This window comes from Patella vulgata, chromosome 2, assembly GCF_932274485.2.
Source record: "Patella vulgata chromosome 2, xgPatVulg1.2, whole genome shotgun sequence".
NCBI classification, from domain to species: Eukaryota; Metazoa; Mollusca; class Gastropoda; family Patellidae; genus Patella; species Patella vulgata.
In genome coordinates this window covers 53,483,151-53,497,192 of record NC_065880.2, presented here as the reverse complement: position 1 = coordinate 53,497,192, position 14,042 = coordinate 53,483,151, and the positions used below count along the sequence as shown (strand labels likewise).

The 14,042-nt window shown below is 34.7% G+C and overlaps 1 long non-coding RNA gene across 1 annotated transcript; it reads right to left on the bottom strand.

Moving 5' to 3' along the window:
- Window positions 1–7,062: 7,062 nt before the first annotated feature.
- Window positions 7,063–12,344, bottom strand: LOC126812374 (uncharacterized). Its single transcript, XR_007675901.2, has 4 exons — window positions 12,277–12,344; window positions 11,733–11,811; window positions 7,340–7,504; window positions 7,063–7,180 (listed from the first exon to the last, which is right to left on the bottom strand). It is a non-coding gene; the product is annotated as an uncharacterized LOC126812374 (long non-coding RNA).
- Between the last annotated feature and the right edge of the window lie 1,698 nt (window positions 12,345–14,042).

Here is a 14,042-nt window from a genome sequence, read left to right as displayed (position 1 = left end):
GTGATGTGCCGAATAAACCCATGAGAATGACAAGGTTGAACATTTTAATTCTTCGTTAAAATATAAGGCTATCCCAAAACAATGGTTTCATGTGGAAATAAATTAAAAGAATAAGAAAAAAAAAAGAATCTGTATGGCGTACCCTGAACTAGACATACATAAGCAAATTTATATACAAATGAAAAAAAAATCAGGTTAATAACTTAATCAAAAAAATACTATTATTCAAATAGGATTGAAACAACCAGTAATAAACAAAACTAACTTTTTACGGTAGTTAATCCATTAACTGATACTATCATCAGCCAATTACTCCTTCTCGTGAATTCGTAAATGAATTTTCAGACTTCTTTATAAACCAAATTACAATTATCCATGATACTCTATACCATTATTTCCGAGGGCTACTAATGGGTTCTCGTTACCGGTATCATCCAGTGTTCGTTTGTCTTGCTTCCAGCCAATAAAGAAAAAAATAATAACATCTCGTCGGAAGTCCTGCTCCTTCGATTCATTTCCTACACCTACTGATCGTCAGTAGTCCTGACTGAAACCTTGCCATCAATAACTTCTATAATCAACTTTTCGATGGGTTTAAAATAACTAATCCTTTGATAAAGAAGTTACATCATGGCTGTGATTAAAGGACAGTTTTAAATGTAAAATCTTGGAAAAATACATTCACCACCAATTAACAGCGAGAACTGTTTGATGGAAAAATACCAAGGTGCTTCTAGAAAGTGTCACCGAACACAAACCACGCTTTCCAGAGTGAGGTCAGAATGACATTATTCTCGTGTTCTTATTCTCTTTAAATCAGCTGCTTGACACAATAGACCACAAAATTCTATTAAATTGACCTTCCGACTGAATTTGGTATCGCTGACTCTGCTGTAAAACTATTTCAACCACACATTAAAAACCGCGGATAATGCACTGACATTCGTTATTCCACATCAAAAAAGGCGAACTGTTTTAAGGATCTATTTTAGGTCCCACCCTGTTGTGTCTGTAGGGTTTATAGTAAACCACTTGGCAGCTTAGTAATTTTTCACAATACGTATGTCACGTCAAGAATTAGATAATTATATAAATTCTTTGCTTTCCGGTGTGCCTCACGGATTGATGATTTATAAACTTCAAAATTCTGCAGCTAGATTAATAACTTAAACAAAACTATCATGTCTCATATTGTATTATCTGCATTGGTTACCTATACTTATATAATTTTAAGTTGATTTCAATGTCCACCTCCATGTCTTATTTGTGTTTTAGTTTATTTATTTTATTTGTTTATTTAATTTCTGTACATTATTTTGTAAATATCTCGTAAACACATAGCCGAGGAACTTCTGTGCTATGTAAATGTATATTTTTGCATTTAATAATCTTCCATTATTTATCATTTTTGTTTCCAATTGCTTTTATACAAACCCGTGGTGCCATAAAGTCGAAAGTATAAAGGTATCATTTTAGCATGAAGTGCAATAGAGAGCTTTGCAGTGCTTAATTTTGCAAATTACACTGAAAATGGTGGGATCAAATCGACGTTACTTTATATAATGATAAGATAGCTTCACAAACTATTATATACCCACCAAGTTAACCTTGTACGGTTTAAACGGAGACCATCTGTATTAACCGAGAAAAACACAAGCTTTCATTATAGGTGTAATAGAGAAACAGGTTATCTACAATAATAGTCTAATATATCGGTGAGTTTACAGTTGATTTCTGGGGGCGTGATTGTAACGCTGTTGTAGATGAGCCCCGGCAAAAGACAATATTGATCAAGGCATAAGTCGTCAAATTAATGCACATGTTTTTGAATTATGCATTGAAGCAAGTATATGTCGATTAATCCATATAAGCATTAAGTAAGATTTATCGGAAATTCCACCTGTATATTATATCCATCTTTGCAAGGCAAACAAAACATAACCCACTTTGTAGATTTGGAAAAACGTTTTCAAGATAAAGAAATGCGCCATCGCCAGATTTGTCATCTTCAAGTAACTGACACTTGCATTTCAATAGGATTCAAGGATTCATATTTACGACGATCCAAGCAATTTCTTTTACAACAATCGGAAGGTTTCGACAGAACGGCAGTATTTGGTTATTGTGAATAGAAAGGTTAAAACCATTTGTATTTTTGTAAATATACACCACTTTTTTGGACAAAACTGGTTCACTCATTTGCATCCAATCATGATTCTGTTTATTTAGATGATAACAGATAACAAATATTTTTTTATTTGAAGTGCCGATAGACTTAACTGACTTAGATCTCAATATCAATCTTTATGGTTAGAACCTTTAGGCATGAAAACATGACATAAGTCGTGTTTATTAGTAATTTATATAAAACATCTGTATTTTAAGACAAGTATAACTTTAATCGTTCCATGACTTTAAAGATGCTTTGAAGGTCTTTACTGTTGAATAATTTTCGATTAAACAGAAATGTCAATACATCCCTGTAAATGTTTTAAGTTGGACAAGGTTATATAAAGTCACATGTATATTTTGATTTTACTGGTCAGAAAATAGGCATTTCTGCCTACATGTTTTCAATGCCAAGTGGAAATGAAATGAAATGAAATGGGGTTTTCGGGTCTGGATATATATCTTATTTATGGAATGTAAAAGTGAACAAACAGGGCCTAATACAGAACCTTATGGTACCCTAAACTTGAGTTGAAACTGTTGGGACCGAACTCCATCAATAATAACTGACCGATTATGTCCTGGTAAAAATGATAGCATCCAGGAAGGGGCAAGACGGAACGTTTTATGAAATTGTATTCTCATGCTAAAAAAGAAAACAAAAATGATGATAAAATATTGCTGACTATCTTGGCTTGGACAGGCAGTTACTCTGGGCTGTTTTTTACAAAGCTTCCAATCCCGATCAAAAATACGCATTTTTAATCTGACTGCAAACATTAAGCTTCGTTGAGAAGACTTTGAACGCAGTCGGTTCCAAATGTCTTGTTAATTGGTCTAGGTACACGAAATAGTACGTATTGTTCCCCGGTAACCATTTTCACAGTATTATTGTAATCGGCATGTTTAATCCTTTGGTGCCCACCAAATTTTCCCTTTGAACTGAGCAAAAACAGTTGAGAATGTCCACCATTTTGTTTAAGATGGTCACCGGCCTGCCCGTCAATTTTTGTTTATAAATATGATAATGAGGTATAACATTTTTGAAGGCCTGTGACTCTTGTTTATGGAGATACAGTTTTAGAATAATTGAAACTTATCTACCATATTTCTAAAACTATACATTGGCAATTGTTAATTTTCAAACATGTAACATATTTGGGGGGAAAAGTGTGTTTTTCACGAAAACAACCAGATTTCACGATTTTTACCCTCAAAACTTTTTTTTTCTGGAAATTTCATGAAGTATTTGCAATATTACCTCTGTACTAGTTTTATATGAAATTGTCTTTCTAATACCCTTTCATAGAAATATACATTATATATATTGTCCCTTTATAGTCTACTTACTTCAAAACATGGAATATCGCAGAGCGAGATGTTTGTCACGCAAGATTTGCATCGTCTCTGGGTCTGTTTGGCACGCAAGATTTGCATCGTCTCTGGGTCTGTTTTCGGTGCACATACTTGTTATTTACTCAAATAGTACAAACTGCACAATCTGGCCTTTGTTATCAGGCGTCGTCTCCATAAAATGAGCAAGTTCATCCATCCTACGTACATTGGCATTGTCATTGTCTTCCGATTTTGACTAGCGGTCACTTCCATTTCAGCTGTCCGAAATTGGTTCGTAGTCAGAATTCATCGTCATTTGTCTCGAGATCTGAGTCTCCTGAATCGTTATCTAAAAATTCTTCCCTGATTTTATCTTCAAATAATGTCTTAGCCACCCTGATATGTCAAACACCCAGCAAATCGAAAGTTGCACTTAGTCACGTGTTTAGGCTACTCATAAATGTACTGTAGAAGCACTAGGTTATTAAAATTTATAGATCATTGGAAAGCACGTGAACAGAAGAAGGCCGTCATAGTGGGGACAGACTAATATGCGAGATTGGGAATACATGTACTTGACCATCATTCATTGCTCTCAAAAATGCGAGATCAGGAATTATGTTCTTTGCCGTTTGCAGTCTGTCAAATGTATCATTCATTGTAATTCAGGGATAAAATGATGCGAAACTCTTACTCTTTGCTTTATTTCACTACAATGTACACAATTGAAAGCGAATGGAGTAAAATGGAACAAGAGAAAAATGAAAAACGCTCAAATGCAAGAAAATTAAAATTTATGTACAGTAATACAGAAAACAAATTCAGTTTCTACATCCCCTCTTCCGCCACGAGTATGTAATTTCTTATAGGCCAAAATAGAAAGTAACTTTATTGCATTTGAAGTTAATAAGATTTTACATATTTCCATAGTAACGGTGTTATTTTAAGAATCTGAGTCATCTACTATAAATTCTACCCTACATACACTGCTTATCTTTTCTATACAGAATATATCGATCTTGGCAACCGCTTCTATTAAATAATACGATTTGTCTGACTGCGTACCATTTACTGCGGAAATCTCTATAAACATGCGAGATTAAAACAGCTTACATGTAATGATTCCAAAAGCCTATAAGCATCCCGATTATGAGTTCGTGAAATTCCCTAAAGCGTTAAGATCCATTATGTATGTTCATTTATTACTATTCACTACTCGGAACATTATAGTCGATAAGAGTATTCGCTAATATATTTTCAACAATTATAGATGTGAAAAAAATAGTTTTATAATTGGCGTTTGATCATGCGGTTCATCGAGATATAAAAACTGTTTTAGAATCACCCTAGAATTTGTATGTTGTTCATTGAAAAAAGATGACATTTTTTTTTAGCTATATCTATTTATAATATTTGTGAATCGAAATATACAATGGATTAAGTAGAGCAGAACTTGGTATATAGTCGCCTTTTTGCAGGTAATAGGGCTAACATTATGCTTGGTCATAGAAATGCACCTCTATCTGGTTTGACTCAAATAGGATATCTAGCAAATAACCTCGAAACTGGCCTATATGAATTATATATAAAGGGAGGTAAATCTTAATTTCATTTTTATTTCTTCTTTTAAATGCGGCCTATAAATGTATGTACTTATTTTCATTCGAATTTTATACATTTACTCACTAAATATTAGCTAATGACTGCTTAGAGTAAATTAATATATATTGTAGTTTTGAATATGTATAGGGCCTACCGATAATAAATGACCTAAATAAGCTGTGGTTTTTTTTATATAAAACGACTTTAATTTTAATAATATGTGCAAAAGTGGCCATATTATCTCGAACTAAATAAAGTTGATAGAAATTCAATATGAAGTGGTCATAAAACTGTCTGCAATAAAGGTGTCTACTGATAATTGCATGTTGATGGTTTCAAATAAATGATATATGGGATAAAACATGTTTTTATGTGATAATTTTTTTTATTTGTTGAAATAAAGTATTTTTCTATATAATAAAGTTACCAACAGCTTCCATTCTGTAGTAACTTTTAACTGCCATTTCCATCTCTGTTCTATGTTTTCTTTTAATGCATGACGTCAATACATATTCAAAAGATAGTAGGGATTAATAACTTGTATGAATCATTGTTCATACAGATCTGTAGTTGGTTTGGCCTATCCATGTTATTATAATTTTAAGGTAAAAGAATGGTTTGATGTGTTATGTTCAGAAGAATTGGATCAAAAGCGCATAAAGTGGACTTGCTGTCAAGGAACCCAACAAAGGATGCCTCCAAGAAGTCTGATCTATATTGTGTTCACATGCTTTTCCGGATACATAATATATCTCACATACAGAAATTCCTGGAATGCTGAAGATCAACAGAATTCGCCCTTTCGTAATCCAACTCTTCGCAAGTTTGAAAATTTGAAGTAAAACCGTTTTCTAGGTTTTCAGAAAAGTGAGCAGGGGGGTGGGAATACTAAATACAGATACATGGATTTCTATCTTTATTATCATTGTGGTAGGAAACCTAAGTAGATGAGGTACACGTGGCAGGGATGTTGAAGACCGAACGATCTGTATTGTCTTTTCGTACCGGATGAAGATGTAGGTTCTGTTAGAGGTTTTTCAGCTCAACGAAAATTTGGGCAAAGTTTGTGTGGAGCAAAGACACAAGGATTTATTTAAAGTCGATGGGAAATGTTTTGGGTGGTCTGAATCCAGATATGAAAAACTATAATTACTTCCCTTTATATGAAATTGCTACGTCAACCGGTTCCATTGAGCAAATTATTACAATCTTATTACATTTGAATAAAGAATGTGCACTTCCTTTTCAAATGTATACAGCCTAACAGGATAAGGGCTACAGTTTTTAGGGATTTCGCAAAGCATTCAGGTCATGGGAGTAGGATCCCTGTCGATTTTCAGCGACCCGCGACATACAGTATCTCTTGCGAAAACCGCGACTACAGGTTTTAGCGGATTTGTTTTCAAATTTGGTGTAACAAAAAATGGTTGTGTGCATCTTAGAGAATATTGTGTCGCTCTGATACTGAAGCTGTGTGGTTTCAATATGGATCTGTCCTTCTGCACAAAGAGTCACTTTAAACGTATTTTTACCTTGGCATGTCATCATTTTCCGTAGGGGGAGGGGGTGGATGACCGAATGGTTAGCGCGTGTGCGCTGTATCATAAGGGTGTCATTGAGTCAACTGGTGTGGTTTCGATTCCACGGTTGTACGTGACAAGGAGTAGGGTCGCCTGTCCAACCTCGTGGGTTTTCTCCGGGTCCTCCGGTTTCCTCTCACTGCTAAAGACCCCTACGCGCAAGCGAATTAATGAAATAAAATTGAACCATATGTTAGTCCCGAAATGACCTAGTTTGTGTCGAGTTGATTTTAAACTCTCTCTCTCTCTCTCTCTCTCTCTCGCTCTCTCTTCCATTTACCTTTTATATCCACACCCCGCAGTACTAAAATTTGGATAAATTGTGTACCGTATAGGCTATAGAAAGATAAGACAAGCTTTTAAATTCTATCTTTATTGTCATTGTGGTTGGAAAACCTAAGTAGACGTGGTACACGTGGCAGGGATATTGAAGATCGAACGATCGGATATTGTCTTCTCGTACCGGCTGAAGATGTAGGTTCTGTCAATAGGGCCTGTGAAATAGTAATATTCATGATTGAGTTATATGGCTCATCATTTCTATTTTAAAAATGCAATCTTATAAAAAATTTGAAAGAAATTAAAAATATCTGGTAACAGTAGAATTTAAAATCCAGAATAGAGATGGATTTTGCAGAAACAGTTTTACAAACCTCCATTTATGGTGCCTACGATAGATTCTACCAAAGGAGTACAGTCGTCACTAAAAGTCATAGCAATATAAGCCTCCTGATTAGCAAACTTCCATCTATAGCCATTTATATTTAGGGTCTTTGGTTGGTATCCAATAGTATTAGAACCAAGGAACTCGGCATCGTCTGAAATATTCACAAGGTTAAAATCCCGTAACGTTTCAATCTTAGATTTACATGCTTATTCTCTACACTATGACCCAACGAACAATCCTCGCGAATTCAAAAAATCCTGTCAATTTAGATACCAATGCTCAAATCTGACGAAAAGCGAAGTCTATATTTTGATTGTGGTCTTAAAGCATAGGACATTTTGGGCGTGTTAAAGGACAATATTGGTGCCAGTCATTATCACATATGCGATAGAACTGGTTAAACACATTCCAAATATTATTTTATCACAGAGATCATTGCTACAATAGATGAGTAATCAATGTTTCAACAATAGGAAGTGACGAACGCAAAAGGAAAGATTATTGTTATTACTAAGATTACTAAGCTTTCATATTTTCCCACAAATCTTATATTCCAAAATCTAACCATGGGGGTCTTTCTAAAACTTTACCCCCCCCCCCCACACACACACACACACACACCCAAACCCACCCAAGAATAGTGGTGGCTGTGGATTAAAACTATTTTCAAAACGTTTTACGAATCCAAAATCACCGAATTTTACGAAGGAAAAAATCTAACCAATGCATAGTCGTAACTTTGTGGGGGTTTATTTTACCTATTTTATTAATTCTTTTTTCTCCCACTAACATGAAGAAAATCATTTTCACCTGCAATTTCCGATTTTCGAATCTCGAAAATTCGTCGCTGTGGAGTAAAACTATTTTCAAAACTTTTTACGAATCCGAAATCACCCAATTTTACGAAGGAGAAAAACTAACAATGCATATTCGTCACTTTGTGAAGTATTTTTTTTTAACCTATTTTATTAATTTTTGGCCGATCTTAATAATTCTTTTTTTCTTTTTAAGATTCTTGACAATATCCATGACTTGTGACGATAAATATGAAAATTTTCATATCTGCCTGGCAGATCTAATTATTATTATTCTTTTTTTAGTTGTTCTTGTTATTTTCCCACAACTCTTATATCTCAGAATCTAACCATGGCTGTGGATAAAAACTAATTTCAAAACGTCGTAACTTTGTGTTTTTTGAGCTATTTTATTTGAAAAATTAAAATCCCCCCCCCCCCCTTTGTTTAAACGATCCTGTCGGTGTTTCGGAAACTTCTGGACCATGAAGACATATATTTATGTCCAAATCTATCCATAACGCTATCCAAACACTGACCTATAAACCGGAAGTAGTCGAAAAAATGTCCGGATCTCAAAATGAAAGTGAAAAAATAGGGACTCACGAAAAACCGTGATTTTAGCGCGAGATGTTACCAGATCAAATTAATCAAAGTACCATTAGATAGCCCCAATAACGATCTATCACATGATACCAAATTGATACACACCCTATATTTCGCAAAACAACTATATGACACCAAATATCAAGATTTTTTCGATTTAGAGCTTTTCTTGACGCCTTTAGTTCCTTCGGTAGTCTTGTGCATGAAGCCATCCAATAAGACTTTGAAATAACTGGAGTAGGATAGAAACTGGACTGAAAATCGAAAAAAGTCCAAAAATCGTGAAGTTTTGGAAAATGCTCTATTACGATTCTAATGATGCATAATGAGAGTACAATTTAATTTTCGATATTTTGGCACTTTTGAACATACAAGTTCTCAAGGGGGGGGGGGGGGTGTAATTGATTATACCAATTCCATAGATAGGAAATAGTTTATGGAACGCCGAAATCTAGTATTATCCGATTTGGAGCCTTTTAAAAATGCTCATCTGGGTTTTTTTCAAAACTGCTCAATGGATGTTAAGGAAACTTCTGGTACAGGAAATTAAATATCCAAACACCTTGTTAAAGTGCACATAAGATGGACGAGGATTTTTTCCGGTACGTGTAGCCAATGGTTACTATTTCCACTTTACTACGGCAAGTTCACACCAATCTGATTGAAATTAATTTAGCTATCTTCACCCAAAGTCGGAAAAATAGAATCTCCCGTAAAAACGACTTTGCCAATTATCGAAAACACTCTTAATCCCTCAGACGTCAGTGACGTCATAGTGACCGAATGCCTATTCAGAATGTCTATTCCTTAATTACCTATATACACCGGCGTGTGTATTCCTTAACGCTTGACTGATTCCTTCATCCCCTAATTAAATAAAACAATTGATTACGGAATAATTTGTTTTGTAATTTAGATTGTTTTATAATGTCCCACCCTCTCTTCTCACGACAGCGATTTTAATACTGTGTTTTAAAGTGACTTTTTGATTGAGCCCCTTTACCATCATGTGCAGTCCTAACGATTTCAGATACATTTTCGTCAGAAGTATTGTGGTTGTAATATCCCGAGTAAAAGAGTACAGGAGTAAAAAGATATGGTCATGCAAAATGAATCATAAAAGTCAAACATGATTGAAACGCGATTTGTATATGACGATCCGTTATCAGAGTAGCCAACTGTTTCTCGTTTTCCTGTGGCCATCGTACGACGCCTTTCTTTCTGCATGCGGATTTGACTTCATTACTCTGAAATAGGCCGTAAAAAATGAAATAAGAAAAATATCTCAATATACTTTAGAATAAACAGTACAGATAAATTTTGTTGGTAACCATCTAAATGGAATTACAGATTGAGAAGGGTCATCTAACTATCTTTGTGTATTGATAATAATATGGCAAGTGTAGTGTCGTTAATATGTCATCAATTAATCAATCCGACTAAAGTTGCACAGACATGGGGTCATAAATTAATTTACCACTCGATGTCTTTTTTTACTCAAGGTGGAACGTGTGTGTAATACCCCACGAACGAACTAATCGTAGAATCGTACACACGTTAATTGTATAAAATAATTACGTTTTACTCATCAGTTGTTTATAATTATTATTTACCCTATAATCAATTAGCTTTGCCCACCGATGCTTTTGTAATAAAGTAGCCTCGTATTATTTGTTGATTGGCGTTTAAACAACATATAATTGACTTGATACGAATCTGAATATAAATTGTTCGATGGGCAAATGTTTGTGATAAGATTGGGTTATAATGTCTAACATCGTTTAACTTCTTTATAATAAAGGTATTTTACAATTACATTGACAGTTTAATCACTCACCAAATGGCACCAGGAACTCCACGTATGATCAAGTGTATTTGATATTCATGTCCATGAATCCCATGCGATTTTCGCGCCAAAGTTTAACCTCAGTTACTACGCTTGTAGTATGCATGGAACCGTAGATGGTAATAAGATTCCCAGCGTTGATTGACTGAGAAATGAGGGCGATCTATGGTTATGTATAGTCATCGGAAAATTCCATATTCGTTGTGAATTTCAAATGGAGTTACGATAAAAGTTGTTCTTTGTGTATAGAAATGGTTATTATTATTATATATAGCTAATAATGAATATATCGACAAATAATTGGCACCATTTGTATTTCTGTTCTTATAGAGAATAGTTTGGGATATCAAGTATTACGGGGTTATCCAAATTACCGGTAAATGCGCGAATTGCTTGGGTCGTCTTCATTTGTCACGTGGCCTTTTTAAACAAATGACGCTTAAATGGATCTACGGCTTGATACGGCATTTTAAATATCTGATGTTTTTAAAAAAACGTAAAAAAGTAGAAAAATTACGCTGTTTCAAAAACCGTGTTTTCTACCCCAAATGTCACCGGATCAAAACAACTAAAGTGTCGTTGGATAGCCCGAAAAATTATGGGAAATAAATTATGGGACGCCAAAAATTTTATCTCGAAAACTACTTTTCCTCTTTTTCTTAAACTTCGAAATGATATAAGAGTGAAAAAAGGGCCTCATCTAATTACATCTGTTACAGGGAGATAAAGTATCCAGACCACTTGTTAAAACTATCCCGACATTGATCTGTAAACTGGATGTAGTCGAACAAATATTCAATATTTTTTTTAAAAAAAAACCACCGTAATAATTTGGTACTTCTGCCAAAAACGCGATTTCTCAGTCGTATGTCACAGGATCAAAACAACTAAAGTATCGTTGGATAGCTTGACGAATGGGCTATTGTATGACACTCCTATATGCTTCCTGAAGCCGGTTCAGAGCTGCCTTTAAGTCCAGTAATTGTTATTATTATTATCATTGTTTCATTTATGTAATAGCATTACACTACATATCAAAATTTTCCTAAGCGCTTCACAAAAACACAAGACTAATCAAAACACTGTCCGATTGCTCATTGATTGAGATATATTATAATTATGAATAACAATACCTGGTACACATGGGCCTTGCATAGTGTATTGTAGTGTTTGGGGCGTGCATTTACCATCATAAATCACATATTGAATCCCCTATAAAACAAAATAAATAATATGTTAGCCTTAATTTTTTTGTATGCACTGTTGGTTTCATCAAGCCATCCCGCCCCACCAAATTTTAAAAAAAGAACCTACAAATCTTTGAATAAAACTGTTAAATATAATTTTTCTTCTTTTCTTTTTCATGAAATATTGGAACAATAGTCTTCATCAACATTTAAGGAAAAGACATTTCTTGAAATTTGCTCGACCTTTGTAGATTTTAATAAATTACTTATGGGTACTGTTTTATGGGGGGGGGGCATAATAATTAATACGTCATAGCTATGGCTAAAATGTCTTTTGTTCTGTCAATACGTCTCTTAACAAAAAAGGGTACCAGGAGGTCCAAGAATGCCTTTATGTAAAGTCTTGAATAACATTTCGTTCAATTGTTAACCTTAACATATCATAACCGAGAAATCTAAAATGATATCGGAAATATGTTTCAACAAATACCTTATTAAAATCCTGTACGACTCTAGACAATGGTATACTGCTATTTCCAGGCGAAAATTGAAATGTCGCGGTGGCTAAAAGCTTAGCTTCAAAATCTTCTGCTAAATTGGAGAATTGCTGAAAAACACCTGACAAATCTTATTCAATGTTCTTTTAGCAGCAGATGGCTGTTTGTCCAGTGCATATATTGCCTGTTGCAAATTGTGGAAACACCTCTGGCAGAACACAATTTTTTCTCCTTTGCATGGCACAAGTATGCTTACCATAGTTAGAAAGTCCCCGAAAGGTCGAAGTATTGACTAGACGACATGTTAAAATTTAAAACACATTTATTTAAAACAATGAGTATTTTTTTTATACTTTGTGTAAAACAATAATGTAAACGCCCGTTTAAAGAATAATTATCACTTACAGCAAGAACAGAAAGGGTAAATAATTTTGAATAAAAGCATTAATTGTTGGTTAGTTAAACTTAATATTTTATCTAAATAGACTATACTTACATAAGATCCCCTTGCAATATCCGACGGGTCTGATAAAATGGCAGAAAACTGTTTGTCAACACAACATCGTTTCTGACTATGGCTTGATGAAACCAACAGTGCATACAAAAAAATTAAGGCCAACATAATTAGAGTCTTCACATATAATCCACGTACTAAACGATCTTTAAAAATCCTTAAGAAATATTTTTATACCACGTATATTTATCTAGATTATGTTATCTGAAAGTTATTGCGTACACACCCAGGTATTGCTGATAAACATACCGAAAATTAAACCTAGGTCAGATGTTAAATTAGGTATTGTATTCCCGTTATCTCGAAGTTCAAATGACCGGTATAATATGTATGGGTGATATTAAAAGTCTCGTGTCATCGATATCAACAGCATTGAGATTCGAAAAATTAAATGACCATAGATCACTAATGATTTCTCCCATTGACTTTAATGTTAATTCTCATGTCTTAGACCGGCCCTAATTTTTTCCCAAATTTTCGTTGGGTAGAACGGTTTCTACCACAGATGGAGCAACATGTGGCGACCTGGAAGTAAAGACCAATAAACACGCAATTTTCCGCCTTACATTTCAATCTAACCAACCTCTCAACTCTCGTATCCTTCCGCCTCAAAATCATGAATATTCACCAAAACCTGGCAGGAAATGTATTTTCAAACCCTTTTCTTCGATTCTACATCAAAAATTCAACAAAAATCGCCATGCAAAAGGGGGAACAAGGCAAAGGGTGAGCTGTATCACTAAAAGACCTTTTTTATTTGCTTCCCATGTGTTTGGCAACCTGCCGGTGAAAATGAAATGAAATGGGGTTTAACGGCTAATGAAGACGGGCATACGCCATACAGTGTGCATTGGGGGGAAATTTTGCCATGGCAACGGCACTATGACCTACTCTTATATCGAATTCAAACTGCCAAGGTATCTTTTACGTGTATGCCAATGTGTGCACAGGACCTCGGTTTCTCATCCCCTACGAAGGACTTTACAGCTTTCCTGCACCCCTGACAAGGCGAACCACGTCGGAAAATCCTGATGAACTTTCTTGGCGCATGCAGGGATCGAACGCTAGTGAGCCAGCGTTTTACCCACTTAAGTATACATGCTGCTTTACGTACAGCGGCGCATTTCAGGTCCATGGATCCTGTGTGCTAAAAATTAAAAAGTTTTCTTATGAAAGGCAGTATTTGAGTTCCGTGAAAAAACTAGACAAGTTACAAAAACTACAAAGAAAAAACTCATAATTTGG